Source organism: Gekko japonicus, unplaced genomic scaffold (genome assembly GCF_001447785.1).
Source record: "Gekko japonicus isolate JY-2015 unplaced genomic scaffold, Gekko_japonicus_V1.1 scaffold54, whole genome shotgun sequence".
NCBI classification, from domain to species: Eukaryota; Metazoa; Chordata; class Lepidosauria; order Squamata; family Gekkonidae; genus Gekko; species Gekko japonicus.
The window spans coordinates 491686-497685 of NW_015167058.1; the positions used below are offsets into that span (position 1 = coordinate 491686).

The 6000-nt window shown below is 43.6% G+C and overlaps 1 pseudogene; it reads left to right on the forward strand.

The window, feature by feature from the left end:
• Nucleotides 1-1940: 1940 nt before the first annotated feature.
• Nucleotides 1941-6000, forward strand: part of LOC107111499 — a 14180-nt pseudogene continuing 10120 nt past the window's right edge.

Genomic DNA, 6000 nt, shown 5'->3' on the forward strand with positions numbered 1-6000 from the left:
GTATGCAACTCATGTCCTATGTTGTCACATTTCATGCAAGTAAATCCCAAGATCCCCATCTCAGGCAATTAACTTATTTAATCAAACTCGCACCCACCCACCAAAAAAAAAAATAATTGTTCCCATCCTGCTACTTCCTGGTTGAAAACTTAAGTAGAACTACAAAAATAGAACAAAATGTGTATTTTGTCTTTGTTCCTGTGTGCTCCTATGTTGTATGCAAAAGCCCTTGGAGGAATTTCAAGTAGGTGATTGTTGGTAATCATTTTGTTTAAATGTGCAAGGTTGCACAGAACCTCAGTCTACTAGGAAACAGAATGTTCTCGCTCAATTATATTAGCAATCATTATTTCAATAGTGGAAAGTTCCACAGTAAATAATACAGACTCTTTATCATGCTTAAAAAGAAGTGCTTCTCTTTCAAAACAAATCACAGGAGATTTAAAGCAGTCAGAATGGGGTGGAGGAAGAGGAGATATTCTGTCTGCTCTTAACAAGTAAAATGAAGCTCTTCTCTTGTCCCTGCTACTATTTTACCCTATAGATAACCTCGGAGTGCGGGGAGAAAAGACTCCAGGATGATCTTCTAATCATTATGTTCATATACATCACAACGTGCAAAGATGTTTTTGAATGACAAATTAAAAGGATATGCACAATGATTCATGTTTCTCTCTTATTTTTTTTCTTAGCAGGAGGTTTCTTTTCATAGAATTACACAGTGTGACGACCCCCAGGAAACAGCAAGATTTGATAAGTATTTGTTTCATACGGAGAATATTTATCAGGGTCCTTTGGGATATGTCCCTTCTAATTTTTTACATTCTGATTACGGTGATTTCTGAGTAAGAGTTATTGTTTTGCTAAATCCTCCCTTTGTACCTTAGTTCTTCTCTCTGTGGTAAAATGATATCCCTGCGACCAGATTCTATTTTTTAAAACAGTAGTGTAAATCCTGACGGCTTCGGGTTAGACCTGCATTTCCACAGCAGCATTTGAACTCTGAAGTTTATAGTTAAAGCTGGGAGGATTCTGTGAATTAAAACCAATGCCACCTGTGAAAAAACTATCCTCTCAAATGCCTTGGTGTGGCGGGGAGTAAATGAAAATGAACTCACTGAACAGGAGGCACTCTTAGGTGGTGGCACCTTGTTTTACAGACCTTCAAGCAAAAGATAAACTCTGAAACTGTGTCACTCTTCTTTTTCTCCTCCATTGCTCTGTCCCAGTACCTTAATCTTGGATTGGAAATTATAGGTTGGCTCCAATCAGCTTTTGCTGGTAGAAGAGAAGAAAAAGAGATTGGATTTGTACCCTGCCCTTCACTACCCAAAGGAGTCTCAGAGTGGTTTACAGTCTCCTTTCCCTTCCTCTCCCCACAACAGACACCTAGGTGGGACTAAGAGAGCTTTTTTTGAAAACGGCTCTTGAGACAACAACTCTGAAAGACCTGACCCAAGGTCACACCAGCAGCTGCATGGGGAGGAGTGGGGAATCAAACTTGGTTCTCCCAGATTAGAGTCCGTGCTCCTAACCAGTACACCAAACTGGTTCTCTCATAAAAAGGGAGGCGAGGGGTCCCAAAATAACTATTATGGAGATCACGGGACCTATATAGACAGTCAAAAAATCTATGTGGGATGGAGGCTGTAGCAAAGAAGGGAACTAGATGTGATTGAATGAAAAAGCTGATATTCCTGCGGTCAGTGGTTTGTGCTGAATTAGCTAAAATACAGCAAGGAAGAATACTGCACTGTTGTCCCAGCAAGGACAGATGGGCAGACTCCTAGATTCTATACCAGGCTTGGCCAATCCAGAGACCCCTCCTCCCTCAGAGGGGCAGTTTAGTGGTTAGAGAGAAAGAGATACAAACACCCTTCCTACAATATCACCTCAAAAATCATAACTGTAAGGCACTGCTGGGCCCAAAATGACACAAAATGGATGCTAGCCAGAGGCAAGTTTGTGAAAATATTTTTGAAGGTGAGTCAGAGCAACTGACTGACTAATGGACCCCTCCTTGCCATGGAGAGATGCATAATTTAGGACAATAGTTCTCCCAAGAAATTACTGACTAATCTCATCAAGGAGCAGCCCCCCTCCCCCCTTACCCTTAATTTAGCAACACTTAACACTTCGCCAAACCCGGTAGCTTTTTGCATTCGGTGCTTAGAGGGTCATGAAGCACCTATAGTTCACCTCAGGTAAACCCATCAAGCTTCTCCCAAATCATTGTTCATCTCTGAAAAACCGATCAAGTTATTGTTTTGGGTGCAGACAGGTCAGACTGCCCCAGGAAGCATTTCCCCCTATAATTGTAGCACTCTGCTCCATAGCAGGGTGTGTGTGTTCTCAATATCATACCTCACGCCCCCACTTGCATGTGGGTCTTCTCCTTTCCCCATGAAACCATGCCTCCATGGACCTCTTTCTTCAAGACTGGTAATAGTGGAAAGCCTTCCCCAAAATTGCTTTCTCCCCTCACCTCCCTGATTTCCTCTTAGCTAGTTTGTGTATTTTCCATGTGGTTGTATGTGTGTGTTTTGCCCTTTTATTCCTTTTTCAATAGAACCCTTTCCAGTTGAACATCTGACTGGTTTATTTCAAGAGTTCTCTAAGGGAAAGATCCCTGTATACATAGGTGGAGAATACCAGTCCCCCCCCCCCGCTCTGTCTCCTGAAAGCTAATTCCCCCAATTAAATAGGAGACTGCCTATTTGGGTAACATCACTGCCCATTTACAAGGCTCGAGACCGCAAGCTACTACCGCAGTGATGAACCAACCTAAATCTTTTTGTCAGCACCTCCCACTATGTGATTGTGGAGAAGAAGATGGCTAGAGAAGGTAACTAGCACATGGGGAGTAGGTGAGCTCTGGGACTGGTAGACAGAGAGAAGACTCCTGGGTAAAGAACTCATCCTTGTATCTGGAGATGTATTCCACTACTTTCCCCTCACTGGAAACAGTCTCTTCTCCACGTCATCTTGGGTGCCATGCTATACAGAATTGGGTGGAGGGATCAGAGATATGTTCACCTTTTAAAGTATTCACGTTTTCACTGCCATTAAGATTGCTCTGTTTACTTCACTGTTTGACTGTTTTGTCACATTAGATGCATCACATGTGCCCTTGAAAGAGTCAGAGAACAGCATTGACTACTATTTTCACGCTTCTCCTTGAAGAGCTGCACATTTATAATTGGGGGTAAAACATGGAAGGTAAAAGTGAATGGGACATTTAAAAGTGAACATAATCCACCTGGAAAGCTTCATTATAGATTTACATTATCATCAACAATTTTTCATTGATAAACACGTAAAAAGGACTCTGCCATCAACAATCACATAAAAAGGACTCTGTCACAGTTCAGATATGAAGCAATCACTGGTCCGCTAAGGTCGGTGAGGAAGTGGCTGGCACCAGGAATGAAATGGCTGAGCCTGCGAAGGGTAAGTGATATGTGGTGTGTGCCTTGGTCTATGTGATTTACAGTGCAATCCCATTGGCTTCAAAGAGATTGCTTTTCTGCTTGCAGTGATCATTTGTGTTGACAAACCAACCTGAAGAGAATTTGAAAGGGAAAGGATGGTGGAAGCCTTTTTAAAAAACTAGCCGACCGCCTAGTATGTTCAGAATTGTTTTAACTGCAGCCTTTTGTCCTGCCTACAGGCTGCAGCCAGCCTATTACTAGCTTCTGACATAAAAACCACCTTAGATCTTTGGTGTAGTGGTTAAGTGTGTGGACTCTAATCTGGGAGAACCGGGTTTGATTCCCCACTCCTCCACTTGCAGCTGCTGGCTGCCCTTGGGCAAGCCATAGTTCTGTCAGAGCTGTCCTTGAAAGAGCAGTTCTTGAGAGAGCTCTCTCAGCCCCACCTACCTCACAGGGTGTCTGTTGAGGGGAGGCGAAGAGTTGGTAAACTGCTCTGAGACTCTGAGTGAAGGGCGGGGTATAAATCCAACTCTTCTTCTTCAACATAGCATATAATTCCCATACAAGTTCTTGTGGCATGACTGAAGGTAACATGACTGGGAAAGATCTTCTGCCTGAGTCATTGGGAGAGTAATCAGCAGTCTGCAGACAGCATAAATCTAGACTGAACCATATAACATGGCTCCCTACCACACACACATTAAGTAGCGAGAGAGGCTCTGAAGCTGCTTGAAATATCTGAACACAGTGTCGTTCAAAAACTAACCAGTAGTATTTATGGGCTTTAATGTGGCAGCAATTTTCTACCTGATATCAGAACGAATTCTGTTATTCAACATATGTATCTAAGGAGCTCAGGGTGGCATCCATTGGATTTATCACATTTTATCCTCATAAGAATCTTGTGAGGCAGGTTAGTGAGGTGGTGGAAAGTGCTGTCAAGTCACAGCCAACTTATGGCAACCCCATCAGGTTTTCAAGGAAGGGACATTCAAAGGTGGTTTCCCATTGCCTGGCTCTGCATTTTGCCTCTGGCATTCCTTGGTGGTCTCCCATCCAAAGACTGACCAGGGCTGACCCTGCTTAGCTTCCAAGATCTTACAAGACCAGGCTAGCCTGGGCCATTCAGATCAGGAATAAAGTAGGTTAGTAGCTGGCAATAAACCAAGTCTCCTGATCCAAATACAACAGTAGTTACTATATTGACCCCGTAATGATCCGTAAAGTTCTCTTTAGAACATAACAGCCTTATCCAGGGCAGGTCTCTGTGACATCAGAGACCCTGATATTACAGCAGCCTTGGTGTCACAAAAGACCCATTGTGCCATACTACAGCAAATGCTTCACATCCAGAAAGTCTGGTTCCTGGTAATTTAGGTAGCAGGTGCACAGAACACCATTTTCTCTACCTGAGATCCTGGAGAGCTTTTGCCAACCAGAGTAAATAATACTGAGGTAGATGGACCGATGGTTTGATTTTGCATAAGGCACTTCTTAGGTCTATACGTGTTCACTCTAGAACTGTTCAGAGTTTTCATGGCAAAAAGTAGGACCAGGCCATAGCAGAAGAATGAAGAAGAGGTGAAGCCAATAAATGCAAGAAGCTTTGTCCCAAGTCGTTAATGAGATTTCCTGACAGGTTTTAAACAGCCGTGTTGTTCCATTTGGTTAAACTCCTCAGCATCTCACCAGTGATAGAACTGTTCAAACCTGTACCCCACTATAATACAGCAACCAGCAAAGTTACACAGTCCAGAATAGAGCTGGTCTACAGGCCTGTTCTAAACAATAAATCGTAAGGAAGTTGCCTCAGTACAATGATTTCTAAGCTCAAACTATATAGACCCAGCTGAGCTAGGAGCAGGAGACAGAGCTGCTAGAGGGGTGAATGTTTTTTACTTGCTTTCATCTGAGGGGATTCAGCTGAGGATATTGTGTGGGAGGACTGTGGGAGTGTGTGAAAGCAATTAGAGTTGTTGCAGAGTCCTGGCTGCTTGAGAGAGGGAGAGGAAGGGGCATTGTTGGACTGTGATTGACTGTAATTGAGAGGGAGAGGAAGGGGCATTGTTTGACTGTGATTGACTGTAATTGAGAGGGAGAGGAAGGGGCATTGTTTGACTGTGATTGACTGTAATTGAGAGGGAGAGGAAGGGGCATTGTTTGACTGTGATTGACTGTAATTGAGAGGGAGAGGAAGGGGCATTGTTTGCCTGTGATTGAGTGCCTGGGTGAATTTGAATAGCTGCTGCCCCACCCTTTGCTGGGGGAGGCCTCTATTTAAGGAAGCACCTTGCCAGAGGCAGAGCAGACCCAGCTGAGCTCTGAGCAGGCGCTGCTAAGTAAGTTGACTTTGACAGCGAAAACCACATAAATACAAAGGGTTTTAAAAGGGGGATTATATTTACTTATTTTAAAAGAATTATGAAGCCAGAGTGCCAGCAAGGGGTTGGGGGCTATCCAGTGTTTTGCACGGAGTGTCACATGTATGACTATCTGCCCACTGGACAGAAGTCTTGGGTGTGTGCTTGGTGCAAGGAGCTCCTGGTTCTCAGGGAACGTGTTTGCT